The 15,240-nt window shown below is 36.7% G+C and overlaps 1 pseudogene; it reads left to right on the top strand.

Moving 5' to 3' along the window:
- Positions 1-12,746: 12,746 nt before the first annotated feature.
- Positions 12,747-14,732, top strand: LOC149004493 (sugar carrier protein C-like; annotated as a pseudogene).
- Positions 14,733-15,240: the final 508 nt, after the last annotated feature.

The raw sequence follows: 15,240 nt of genomic DNA, 5'->3' as shown, positions 1-15,240 counted from the left end.
ACTATGTGTTCACACATCATGTTAGGGAATCTAATTTTTGTTCAGATTTTTTAGCTCGTTTCTTGAACTTCCCTGGAGAAACCCACTTATGTCTCTGTAACCTTCCTCTGAATCTGGCCCAACTTGTTCACTAGGATGCCAATGGAAAGCGTTACCAACGCATGTAATTTTAATTTTCTATTCCTAGTTTAATACAAAGCACATTTTCACCAAAAAAAAAAAAAAAACACGGGTTGTGGGATTTCTTGATCCTCATCTTATGACAACCAAAAAATAAGCTTTAAATGATACTAATTAAAGCCTCAAATGGGTTGGCTTTCAATGAACCTAATGAAAGTCTTCTATTATTGGATTCAAATTTTAGGGTGGCGATTACAAAAAAATAAAATAAAATAAATTAAAATCTTAGAGTGGAAAAATCATGTTGGACCACATGATTTTGATTACATATTTACATGGACCGCTGAGGAATAAATTAGTTCCTAAACATTCTGAATGTTTTATTTTTAGTATACTTTACTTGAAATTTGACAAAGAAAGAAGGAGAATCCAGCGAATGTGGGTGGTCATCTGCAGGGGAGGGGCAATGGTGGTTGCTGGTAGGGGAGGGCGATGATGGCTGGTAGAAGAGGGGTGGGGGTAGTGGTGGCTGCAGGTAGGGGAAGGCGGTGGTTGCCGGCAGTGGAGGGATGGTCATGGTTATGATGTGAGGTTTCTGATAGGTTCTCCCTTCACCCCTTGATACGGGAAAAATATCGTTGAACCGAGTCCATTCTCGGTTCAACCCTTGACCCTAGACGGGGACAAATGCATGGAACCTGACATCAGAGACAAGGATCAATGAATGGCTTAAGAGCATCAATGCACATGCGAAGGCCCAATAAAATGTGTATAGGGGAAGGAGAAAAACCTAGGAGATTTATTTCAAGAACTGCAACAAGTTTATAAGAGTTCCAATCACAATCATGGGTTCGAGAAAGGGAAAGAATATATATATATATATATATATATATATATTGGCAAGTTTATAAGAGTTCCAATCGTGGGTGTGAAAAAGATTTTTTTTTTCTTGGGTAGGTGGTTATAAGAAGCCGGGAAAAGGGAGAACGAGAAGTAGAGAATCCAAGAGATTTACAACGGATTCGAATCCACATCCCATCTGCAAGTGGCGGTGGTGGTGGAATGACAATGATGGCTAGAGGAGGAGGAGTGGAGTAGCACATAGGGTTTGGGAAATTTAGGATTGAGTCTTGTAGAGTTAGGAACTTGAGATGCCTCATCAACATGCATGCAAAGTGTGGCCAAGCCCATAAGAGTCTCCTCATACATGTTGAGTACCCATGCAAAGAGCACTGTTGGTTGGATCTACAACATGCAAGTCCTTGATTTCTCGATCTCTCCCGTCGATTGATGAGAATCGCAATAGTACCTAACCTCGTGTCGCTGTTCCTCTTCTCTTGGCTTTCATGAGGAGGAGGCTCAAGCAAAGTGAGAGGGTCTGAAGGAGTGGAGAACACAACTTTTCGTTTGCGCCTTACTCCTAAAACCATTAAAATGTGATTTGAGAAATTCATTGAGTCAGGTAGAGTTAGGAATTTGATTTTGTAAATTTTGAAAATTTTGAACCTATAGATAGAATTTCTTATTTATATATATACCCCGCAGTTTCTTTTACAACCATCCAATTTGTTTTTGAATTCGTGGCCAAATCCGAATAGTTGGCAGTAGCGTTGCTACAAATAAAAATCCCTCAAAGTATGTCTAACATTGTCTCAACTCTATGTACAACAATGAGTTAGCAAAAACAAAAGTCGATCAACACCAACCTAACCCTGTTAAATGAGGGTTAATTAGGTTTGGACACCTCAGAATGCATTAGTGTTGGTGTGGACTTAAGTTGAGTAAAGAGGACCCAATATTAATTGAGTCTCGATTCTTTATTCCTCCGGTCAAAGGTATGTGCTCCTCTAACGCTTATGTATCGTATAATAAGAGTATGACACCTTTGAATACTCATAAAATGAATCAAATATGAAATTCCAACGGGTCTCTTGTGTACCTCATCCTTATTGTGTGGTGAAGAAGCATTAAGGGAGCACGTACCTCTACCCTGAGATAGAGATGAACCAAACTTGTATTACTTGGACTTGAATTAAAAAACAAGGTTGGACCTAACCTTGTTTCTTCTTTAGTTTTGATATTTAAAATTCCATGATTGACATCAACTATTCGAATGAATTTCTTGTCATCCAAAAGAATTAAAAATCAGATTGTAATTGGTGACATGAGGTACAACCAAGGAAAGAAAGATTGGTGAAATATTGCCAAGACTCGATGATATTTCTTAGTTTTGGAACCTACCGACAAGAAAACAAGCAGTGAAATGATTTTTACCAAAAGTCAGTAAAAAATCAGTGATTTATCACTTTTTATCAACATCTCGCGATATTTTGATGATTTTTCACCTATTATAAATGAAAATTCGGATGAATGCTATAAGACAAATTTGGATACGTTTCATCATTTACTGGATTTCAATAGTTTGTTGTTGAAAATCAGAAGAATAAAAAATGACATAATTATGTAAGCTGCTTCAACCACAAGTGACCTTAAGATTACACCGTTTGATTTATAAATGTAGTTAGTTATGGGGAATCCAATGGTGGAAATAAAGGATCAATTGAAATGAGATGACCTATCAAGATCCCAAAAAGACAGAGCTGAAAAAAGAGAGTTGTCACTTATCATGGCTATCAAATAGTCGCACTTTAAATTTTAATGCATACAAGTTACAAGTCCACAACACATTAAGTTGTCACTTGTCATGGTTGTCAAATAGTCAAATATTAACTTTTAATGCTGACAAGTCCACAACACACTATCTTTTACGTGTCTCTTGTTTTTAATGGTGTTTCAACTTTCTATTTCAAAAAGCTTTCATGAATGATCGTTGGAATCCAACTGAAACCCATAACACACTATCTTTTACATGTCTCTTGTTTTTAATGGTGTTTCCACTTTCTATTTCAAAAAGCTTTCATGAATAATCGTTGGAATCCCACTGAAACCCAAGTCGAATGTCGCCCACATTTGGGGGTTTTAGTGGTGTCGATAGCCACTAACACCCTTTGTGTCGGCGATATTTCGTATTATCACCATGGCTAGGGTAAGGGGTACACTCATCCTTCTCAAACTATCACCATAGCATTGGTTTAGGTCACCACTCTCTCGTCACACCATTGGCGTGAGAACTAGCACGTGTCAAGGATAAGCCTAACTCAGTGCAAGTCAACTACTCAGTCACATCATTCTAGGTCCAAATACCTCCTCCCCCCCATGCTTCTCGCTTTCTTGGTTTAGTATCCTTCCCTATTTAGAGTCAACGTATCATTCTTGGACTACACCTTCCCTTAACCCTATTGCTCATCCACATATAATGGGCGGGAAGCTCTCATGTCCCCTTATGCTTCTCACCTTCTTGGGCACCCATGAGCCCAAGCCTATTATATGCAACCTTACAAATGAAAGCCCCCGACAACAATGTTGTGTCCCCCATGTTTCTCGCACTCTTAGGCTCCCACCAACCAAATACTGCTGTCACTTTACATTAATACCCCGGCCGATAAGGTGATGATATGACAGGGTACCTAACCATATTCTTCTAGACCTCCTAGTCATGGCAAACAGCCGCTATTATCCCAAGCCAAGACTACCAATCTAGTATTCCCCAATTCATAGTCACAACAACAAAAAATTCCCAAATAAGTAAAAGGTTTAAATCAACATTCACAATCCAAAATCCAATTCAAGTCCATAATAATCATTTTGTATTCTATAATTTCAAAACATTATCATCATTCCTAATAGTAGCATTCCAAAGTCTTATAACAGCAGCATGTATATCAATATGCAAGTTTCAAATCAAATAAGAAAGCGACAATGGTTATGTGCAAGCAAATGTCCTCACTTTGCTATTGATTGGCAACTTCGGAAAGACACTGAAAGGGCAAGTTCATGCTTCCCAAAAAGTCCTAAAAAGATGTTGGTTCAAGGTTAGAAATAACCTTAGAGGTCCTATATCGAAAAGAGAAACAAAAACCAACACTGCAAGGAGTGGTTGGTCAAGTGGGTTGCTTGGGGTGACTAGGACAGTCGACCAGGGCAACCAACCACCATTCGAGTAAGGACAAAATTGACTCGGAATGACTGAAGGCTCCAAAATTGGGTTCTAAACTGTGATCCTTAAAAGTCCTAACCTGATAACTTGACGTTTCATGTTCGCGAACCGGGAGTACTGGTAGAAGGCAATTTCAAACCATCCGAGTTGAGCTTGAAAGTTTAGAAAATCAAAACTATAGACTTTGATGAACAAGAAGAAGTCTCGACCACCCTAGTTGATTTCAAGAAGAGGGAGAAAGTCAGTCTAGAAGACATAAAAAGTAAAGTTTTTGCATGCACGAAAAACCTATGCTAGAGGACTTTAATGCCAAAGTAAAATATACTATTGATTAGGAAATGTTTAGAGGTTCCTACCCTTTGAAGCGTGTTACAATCGGCATTTTTAAGAAGAAGATAGAGGCCATGATTGGAACCAGTTGCACAGTTTGATCAACTGCCCCTTGCCCAGAATTGTTAATTTCTGAAATTGGGGTTTAAAACCCTATTTTATGACTCTCTAACCTCATAAACGAGATTTTTTATGTGTTTGGAGGCTGAGCTCATAAGAGAGGAGAAGAGGAAATATTTTGGAGAGATTCTTGTACGATTGGAGGTGTTGAACTGCGAATCGAAAGGGTAAGCCCGTGTTGAGGTAAGAATGTTCTAAAAACCCCTCTTTCAAGTGTTCTTCTTAATATTTTGATGGATTGTTGGCTTTATGGATGAGATTGGTGAGTTTGGGTTGAATGGAATAACTGATCTTACTCCCCATTGTGTTTTCCAACCCCATTGAGCGATCCAAGCTATCCCTTCATTTTTAGACCAATTCATCCTTTTTAAAATGCTCGTGGGCGACTCTCTGAAAACCAAATTGGGGCTTTTGAGTTGGAGACTAGTTTGGGTGTTTGGAAGGTGTTCTTAGGACATGTATGGTATGCTATTGAAGCCCAAAAAGTTTGAATTTTGAAATAGGGCAAGAAATTTGAATTTTAAAATAGGGCAACAAAATGCCTTTTTGGTTTTGAGCCAATGGGCAGTCAACTGGGTAAGTGACCAGCCCTATCCATCCGGTCCCTTTTGGGTGAGATGAATTTGATTCCTATGATGCTTAGTCTTGTTCCCAAACTTAAATCTAATTTAACCCTTTTGTTTTTTAGGTTGTTTGTGAGTTGTTTGCACACTTTAATTGTGGAATTCTTGAGCTTTAATTGAGAGTTTAACTTGTCCTTAACATGTGAGGGATACATTTTCATATATCATATGTAATATACTTGATTGTATTGCTTGTTATTATATGGTGATGAAAAGCATTTCATATATTGAGCATTCAATTTGATTATAATTCTTGTAATTATGAATGTGGAATACCTTTGTATGAATTACGTGGGACTTTGCACGGAAAAATGATAAGGTGATATTTTATGTTTATTTATTATTCAACTCATTTTCAAATTATGGTTGTGAATGTGATATATTGGGAATTGAGTGATAATGCATTACATGTATATTAACCCAGGGTTGTGGGTTCAACCATGCCCTTGGTGCCTTCACATTCATTTAGTCCTTTATGTGCATGTAGGTGTCTAGATGCATGGCTAGAGTACCGTTTTTACATGCTACTACTCATTCAATATGGGTATTGAAGCCGAGTGACTTGTGATAGCAGTGGAAGGGTCTTGTGGATCCAACATAGGTATCTAGTAGGTGAGGAGACACATGCCCACTATTATCATGCAATGGTAATTTCGCATATGTGGAGGATTTGGATTCGTGGTCGTCCAACAGAGGTAACTAGTTTGTGAGGAGACACAAGAGCATCCACCAAAGCATATGTATACCATCATAGGGTTACAGATAGTTAGTCCAACAGACCAACAGAGGTAGCCAGTCCATGAGGAGTAACATTCTTGGGCGGGAACGATACTAGACCAACAGAGGTAGCCAATCCATGAGGAAAGGTATCTGGACCACATATAGTATGAAATGTAGTTGACTTGTATTGGGCTAGACTTATTCTTGACATGCTCCAGTACTCATACCAATGGTGTGGTGAGAGAGTGATGACCTAATCCCCAACCATGGTATGTTCTGACCGTACCCCTATATCGTGGGATCCCAAGAAAGGTAGCTAGTCCATGAGGGATCAGAGTGTATCACCCCAATTTCCAATATGGGAAATAAGGTCGATAATTAGCCCAAGAATCGATTTCCCTTAAGTAGTGAACCAATCATGATAGAATAGACCAATAATTTTATAACATTAAACTTGAAGAATTCAAAATATTTAACTAGCGAAAATTTATTTTTAAACTGTAATAAATTGAAACATTTTCATTATTCTAAAATTTTCAAAATAAAGGGTTCGACTATTACATTTATCAAATAAAAAAAATTTCATCACCAATACATAATTATTCAAAGATAAATAAAAGCATATTTTATATCCTAAACAAATAATATATGAGAAAGGTTCATTAGCAAGATAGGCTTCCTCTGCCTCACAACCCAATTTCTCAAGGTCATGCTCTACACATTCACCATCTGGAGAAAAATATTAGGTAATTTCGAAAAACTTAGCAAAATTAAAACCAATAAGGTATCGACATGTTTGAAACGTATTGAAATAATATAAAAAAATACAATTAGATGCAATAAATAATGTAATAATGTTATTGCACAAAATCATTATTATCTTATTTGGAAACAATGCATTGCCCTAGGTTGATACATCGCTTGCACACGTTATACAACCTTGACATATGTATTGCTTCAAAATTTGGGATTCAAGACATCATACCCATGCCATTACATGGCTTGCGCATGTTATACAGCCCTGATATGTGTGGTTTCTTCGAGTATATATCTTAGATTTTTTTAATATGAAGGGATGAAGGTTGATCCACGTTGTTCTGTGGCCTGCGTGCGTTATACAAACCTATCAACCCATTCAATTCTCTATCGGACCATGATAAATGGAAAAGTTAATGTCTTGTTCTTTTTATAATGCAATATGCAATGTAATGTGTTAAGGAAACCTAGAGGGGGTGAATAAGTTGCAACTAGTGGATTTGCTTAATTTTTCGGTTTAATTTCAAATACAAGATAAATTTTAAATTTCAATGACATTAAAGTAATGCAATCAACCACAAGACAAATATTTTATAGTGGTTTTACTTTGCAAGTCTACGTCCATTCTTCTCTTGGCTTCAAGAAAATGTTCCACTAGTGATTCTCTTTCAATACAATGGGTCTCTTACAATATATGTTCAATATGACAAGAGCACCCTTTAAAATCTTTGTTCTAAATAAGGCAAGAGCACCATTTACAATCTTTGTTCTAAGTAGGGTAAGAATACCCTCTACCAATTCTAATCAACTTAGACTAGAATTGAGCAACAACACAATGTTGGAGATGAAAGATATTACCTAACAACGGGTGTGACACTTTACCCCTTGTGTGAGTGTGATGCAATGATGAATGAATGCTTCAAAGGAAGGGATGCACCACTAATGAAGTACCAATGGCCTTCAATCACTTCAAGCCTTACTCCAATGAGCTTGCTTAACAATTTTGGAATGTCCTTCAAAGTTGAGTGAAGTTGGAAGGTAACTAATCAATGTTTGTTCACAAATTGAGAGTTTGAGAGTTGCAAGGTTGTAATAACTCAATAGGCAAGGTAAAAGCTCTCAAATGGGGGGGTGTTTGGGCTTATAAAGATGGCATTCAATTGCTTGGCCCAACCTCCCAATGGATAGAAATTTTCTTTCAGTTTTCAGTCTAGACGATCGTCCATTTGAATAAGTCGGAGCTCTGTCTTAAAAGTTAGTAGTTAAAACTAGTCGTTGGGCTTAAGCTATACCAGACGTACGACCATCTGGACCAAATAGATGTCTTGACCTTTACTTGGGCTTGAGCATCTCGTGAGTTCGGTCCACTTGCTTTTGTATTGATCTGGACAATCACAACTTAATATAGGCATTAGTAATTCGTGTTTGTTATCATCAAAACTAATGGAGACTGATATGCAATGCAGACATGGCATTTCCCAAACACTATGTAATTCTAAATCTTCATATTCATAGAAATTTATAGACATTTAGTAATCATATCAAAGCATAATATGTGAAACGAGATAAAATTCAATTCATACTAAAAACACAATGATTCAAATATAGCAATCAAGATCAAGATGATATATGTTGGGGTAATTGTATTACAAATTCTACAAAACACAAAAAATGAAATTGCAATACAATTGAAAGATGAAGAACCTTAGTCAATTCGGAGAGCTCGATGTTGCAATCAAACGAACCACAAATCAATGAGGTTGAGTCACACCTTGAGTGTTGTCTTTAAGGTAATTGATGCACCCTACTACCAAGGATTCTTCGCACCACCTACTCCAAGATAAAACAACCTCCAATTAGAAGATGAGGTAGTTCTTCTAGTCCTTTCAAGGAGCCAAAAGCTAGAGCACAACACTTAGACAACTCAAAGAAAGAAATGAACTTTGTAAAACAAATAATGTGAGTCTGAGGAATGTCTCTATTACACACCACATGCAAGGAAGGGTTGGGTTTATATAGGCCCAAACCACACCTTACACCCCTTGAGATTCTCAAGGCAATGAATTGGGTCATTGAATCACAATGACTCACCTCCTCACAAGGGGGAGAATCAATTCTTCCACTAATGGAGAATCAATGGGCTTGTCCCTCCTCTACTAATGTGAATAAACCACATTGTCCTAACTTCCCCACTACTTGGAGAAGTAACTCTCATATTCACTTATTTTGAATGACTTGGATTTAATCCATTCAAAAACCTTAACCCCACTCATGGTAATGGTCATGAAGTTGAAATGAGAATCGAAGGTCAAGACTTAGAATTTTAGTAAATTCCACCCTTTAAATAAGCCCACCACATCACCATGGTCAAGACCTTTTCATGAAGAGCCTCATAACCAAGGTCATGAAGGGCCTCCTTTACTCATAGGTGCCTCATTACCACCCTTACCTCATGGGTCCCACACACTAACAAAACAATTAAATAAAAGAAATGCAAAAACTAATTTTGAAACTAAATATAGATTTTAATAAAAAAAGACCTAACAATATATCATGTTTCAAACTATAAACAATATCTTAATTACAATCTAGATCAAGATAAAATATAGGGTTTCAAACTTGTAGATGTAATGTAGGGTCTTCACTAGCAATATAGATTAAATTAAAGACAACAACTCAAACATATGAATACAGTATGAGATTATCACTTGCAGATTACACGCAATTGAGATTAAATAAAAGACAACAAGTCAAACATGTAGATATATTGCGGGATTCTCACTTACCTTTCTAATGGATTTGTAATTGCAATATAGATTTCTTTTATTTTTTTTTCTCTCTTTTCTCTCTCTCTCTCTCTCTCTCTCTCTCTCTCTCTCTCTCTCTCCCCCCCCCCCCCCCCCCAATCCCCCCCTCTAAGATTAAGTCCACCTCTATTTATACTAAAAAAAAAAGAGATACAACAACAACAACAACAACAACCTTGTCCCAACAAATGCATTGGTTAAAACAATATTAATGAGTAAGATTTAGTAATACTAATATATATTGAAGATATTACTGATGTTAATATTGAAAAGCATTAGTTAACATCTTATGCTTATTAATTTGATAGATCAATGGATGAAATTTTTTTTTTTTTTTTTTTTTTTTTTTTTTCTTTTTTTTCTTTTTGGTTGAAGTTTTGCATCCATAAACAATGTTTTAAATTCATTATAATCATATATTAGAATTACTTAACAGATTTCATAATTATTAACTTAATATATTTAATTAAGTGTCAGTATAACGGGTAAATTACTTTATTCATTTTTTTAAAATTCTTCTTTTTATTTTAATCATAAATTTTCTTAGAAATTGGCAATAATAATGTTAATAATAATTTAAATCACATTACATTATATTGAACATAAAAATATTACTATATAAATATAGTCAGGGCTATAATTTAAGGTAAATGCCAAAAATACCCTTAATAAAAATCTAGAGGTATTACCCAAAGTGATGAGACTTCCCAAAGGAGCCTGGTGTTACGACTTAATGCATGTTTGCCATAGAAACTAACACTTGTTAGAATATAAGGGGCATGCTTGTATAATACATCAGTGCATTTCATTTACATTCATATTTCATATTTGGTATATGTATTGGATGCATGATATGTGATTTTGTTGACCTCGTGGAGTTCTGCGGAACTCATTGCTTGAAAATATATTTTCTTTAAACTCTTTTATAGGTTATGAAAACTCCATCATTTCAGAGTATGCATCACCGACCTAGCCTTATGACATCCTGGCAGCAGAGATGTAAAGACCCATGGAGATGCGTGTCCATACTTGAACTGATCATACGATGCTCGGTCGTTTTTAGTGCCATTGATTATTTTAGAGATGTGGTAGAACTTGACTAGGATTGTATAACTATCTTTTGAGAAATAGAAGCATTAAACTAAATTCTCTGAAACCTTTCTTGATAATTTGAGACTTCCACTGTTTGACTCTAACTTTTCTTTTTAACTCCGATTATGACTTTGTTTATCTTTTTGGATCACTGTAGTAACTCTAACAATTGGTACCTTCTTTTTCTTTTTCTCTTTAGATTATGCCATATTGTATTGTAGTTATGGATTGGCCGTGAACCTAGATCATGTAGTGTGCATCATCCCCACGAGTATTCAGGTAAGTTCGGATTCGGCTGTGTGGGGTGTGGCATAAACTACTCCAAAATGCATAGAAAATTTTGAAATAATACTATAACATGGAGCAACATAGTTTAAACATCAATCAACGCAAACGAATCCTAGGTTAGCTCTTTTCCGAAATCAATATCGAAGAACACGATGAACTAAAATGAATGGAGATCGACTCTAGGGTAAAGTTAACTCAAAAGTATCATTTTATGCTGCTTCAAATAAAGATTTCTTTATCAGATACAAGTCGAGTAACTTTGGCTTGGTAAAGATGAGAAACAATGATGTGTCAAAATTATTAGAATTAATGATATTTGCATCAAAATAAATTTGGGTTACAAGATGACTCTTAAGATGTGAGACATATTCTGGATTTTAGATTGAATCTTATTTCAGTTGGAAAACTTGATGATGAAGGGTATGAGTCACAATTTATGAGTTAGAGTGTGAAAATTGAAGAAGGGCTCTCTTATAATGGAAAAAGGCAAAACATGTCACTCTCTTTATTGAGTTGAAGTGCAATTATTCAAATTGTGAGCTAAATACTACCTTGAAAGACTCTACATCATATTTGTGGTATCACTGACCTAGACACATGAGTGAGTGAGAAAGGTTTAAAAATTTTGTCAAGAAGAAATTCAATTTTCAGTCTTAGGTATGTATCTAACCCCTTGTGGTCAATGTTTAGTTAGCAAGCAACATCGATTATCTTTCTCACTTGTTAAGTCAAAAATAAATAAATAAATAAATAAAATAAATTCTTGAATTGATTCGTTCAAGTGTATGTGGTCTCATGACGACCAAAACCTTGCTGGTGGATTGTATCTTATTACTTTTGTTGATGATGCATCCTACAATTTGGAGCTTTGTTATGAAAAATGAAAATGAAATGCTTAGAATTTTTAGAAGCAAATGCATCCGAAGAGATAATGGTGGTGAATATAGTAGTCCATTTGAGAAGCATCACATTTGACGTGAACAAATTATTTCAAGAACTTTTCAACATAATGATGTAACTGAAAGGATGAAGTGCATTAATTATGAAAATAATTAGATGTATACTCTAATATGCAAGGTTATCAAAATATTGAGGAGAAGCTATGAATACAATAATGTACTTGATAAATTTATCTCCATCAGTTCTCTTGAATGAAGATGGTCTTCAAAAGGTTTGGAGTGACAAAGATGCTTCTTATGACCACTTAAAGGTATTTAATTACAAGGCCTTTATAAATATTTGAAAGATGAGAGGATCAAGCTTGATGATAAAATCAAGTAATGCATTTTCTTAGGATACGGTGATGACAAATTTGAATATAAGTTTTGAGATCCCATTGAGAAATAATTGGTAATACGTAAAGATGTAATATTAAGAGAAAATCAAACTTTTTGAGATTGTAAATGAGTTTCTTGATCTATAAGCATCAGTCCACATTGACCTTAAATAAAGAAACCTGATGAATGGGAGTGGATAAAGACAACTTAGAGGGCAGTTTGTAATTATGGGGCAAGTTGAGTCAGCCACAGAAAGATACCTTCTCAACCAATCAAATTCGGAATTATCCTATTAGACAGCTAAGCACGTGAAATTCTCGTTTCACTATAAACAGAGTTCCTCATCTGTTGATAACTTGACTTCACCAGCTCGTCTTTGCGATTCAGTATAAATTGAGGTCCTAATCTTTCATTTCTTCTTCACCAACTCGTCTCTATGTTTTCCTCTGTTTTCTAATTTCAACAAGTCTTCTTCGTTTTTTCCGGTTTTGTTTCTTGTGCAAAACCGTTGATTTCATTCTCTGAGAAGCTCTGCGAGTAAAGAAGGAAAGCGATCATGGCGGGAGGTGTGGTTATTTCCACCACCGGTGGAGACAAGGACTACCCTGGTAGGCTCACCACATACGTCATCTTGGCCTGTATCATTGCCGCTTCCGGTGGTCTAATTTTCGGTTACGATATCGGTATTTCTGGTAAGGATCTCCGAGATCGCAGGCAATATCTTGATTAATGCTAGTTCTATGAGTGTTTTTTATTCTCTTTTCGGTTCACTTTTCTGATCTGTGGAGGATTTCTTGTGTTTTTAGGTGGAGTAACGTCTATGGACTCATTTCTCCAAAAATTCTTCCCTTCGTGTTCGTAAAGGAGCATAATGATCACTCCACAAATCAAGATCAGTAAATTTGACAATGGAGACTCTCACACCGTTTACATCCTCACCGTACCTCGCCGCTTTGGTGGCCTCGCTTTTCGCTTCTACCGTCACGAGAAAACTTGGTCGCAAGGTATCCATGTTTATCGGAGGTTTGGTTTTCTTTGCCGGAGCTGTTATCAATGCTGCTTCGTGTGAACATCGCGATGCTTATCATTGGACGTATTCTCTCGGGTATTGGTGTTGGATTTGCTAATCGGGTGAATGTATAGATTTATTGGATCTTTTGTTCCCTGCTGCACTCACTGTTTTTGGTTTACATGTCCGAGATAATCATCTTCTTCTACAACTCGTGTTTTTTCCTTTTTGCCTCCTATTAAATAAGTTCGCAGCTTGATTTAAATCTTTTATGCGATTAATGGCTGGAATTTGAGTAATCGAATAACAAATTTCCTTTTACGATCGTGCCACCGTACCTCTCCGAGATGGCTCCTCACAAGTTTCGTGGTGCTCTCAACATCGGGTTTCAACTTGCAATCACTCTTGGCATCCTCTTCGCTAACCCGATTAATTACTTCACGGCTAAGATTGAAGGAGGTTGGGGTTGGCGTGTGAGCCCGGGCGGTGCTTCTTGTCCCTGCTGCCATCATCACCATTGGAGCCATTTTCCTTCCAGACACCCCAAACTCCCTTATTGAGAGATCCTCAGCTGAGGTAGCCAAACAGAAGCTCCAACATATCCGTGGTACTCCGGATGTGGACGATGAGTTTGAAGATTTGGTGGCTGCTAACGAGGCATCAAAAAAGGTGGAACACCCATGGAGAAATATCTTGCAGCCCAAATACGAGACCTCACCTTACCATGGCCATAATGATCCCCTTTTTCCAGCAAGTCACCGGAATCAATGTCATCATGTTTTATGCTCCAGTGCTGTTCAAGACAATTGGGTTTGGAGATAATGCGTCCCTTATGTCTGCGGTGATCACCGGTTTAGTTAATGTGATTGCCACATTCGTGTCCGTTTCGTTGGTTGATAACTGGGGTAGAAGAAAGCTCTTCTGGAAGGCGGAATCCAAATGTTCATCTCGCTGTAATTAAACTAGATCTTAATGTTGAGATTAATTTCTCTCAGAAATTACTGATTATACCTATAATAATGTTAATCAACCTTAAATTGTCGATCTATTGTATGCAGTTGCGGTAGCAATTCGATAGGGATGAAATTCGGAGTGACTGGCGTATCGGATCATCTGTCCAAGGGATATGCCATTATTGTTGTGTTGTTCATTTGCATTTATGTAGCTGGGTTCGCCTGGTCATGGGGTCCCTTGGGATGGCTGGTGCCAAGTGAGATATTCCCATTGGAGATCAGGTCAGCAGCACAGAGTATCAATGTTGCAGTCAACATGACTTTCACCTTCATAATAGCACAGGTGTTCTTGGCGATGTTGTGCCACTTCAAATACGGGCTCTTCTTATTCTTTGCTGCTTGGGTTTTTGTTATGACTATCTTCATCTACTTCATGCTGCCGGAGACCAAGGGAGTACCCATTGAAGAGATGTCACGAGTGTGGAAGCGACACTGCTACTGGGGCAAATACATCGCTGATGAAGATGTGATTGGTGGTTTTGAGTTGGAGAAAGGTCCACAAGTTAAGAATGTTGACTAATTAATTTCAATGGTTTTTTTAGGATACATTCACAGAGTTTCAATTGTTCAATTTTCTTCTATCATGGAATGTCAGATATATTGATGTATATTAGTTTAATTATCCCCTTGTATTTTGAAAATTAGCCCAATTTTTTCTTTTTGGGGTATAATGTAGTAATAAAATGAATTTTTTGGTTTTAAGTCGGAGAAAACTATAATCAATAGGGTCTGACTTATGTTGTATCTCTTGATGCACCCTATTGAAAACTTGGAAAGAATGCCATATCATGTGTTGTAGCCGTTCAATGTAGATTTTTTTTTTTTTTTTCGTGCAAAACACTGGGTGTGGACATCCATTTCTTTAGCTTATAACTTTAAGGACTAAAAAGATTCTCGTTGAAAACTAGGGTTTCTAATGGATTTGTAATTAAAATATAGAAACCAGCCGACACTTCGTCAGCCAAATAACAACTACTAAATTCTCTCTCTCTCTCTCTCTCTCTTGAAATTCTCCCCATCATAAGATT

The sequence above is a fragment of the Hakea prostrata genome, chromosome 9 (assembly GCF_041222555.1).
Source record: "Hakea prostrata isolate BN-2017 chromosome 9, UWA_Hpros_2, whole genome shotgun sequence".
Classification (NCBI taxonomy): Eukaryota; Viridiplantae; Streptophyta; class Magnoliopsida; order Proteales; family Proteaceae; genus Hakea; species Hakea prostrata.
This window is presented reverse-complemented; position numbering and strand designations above follow the sequence as displayed.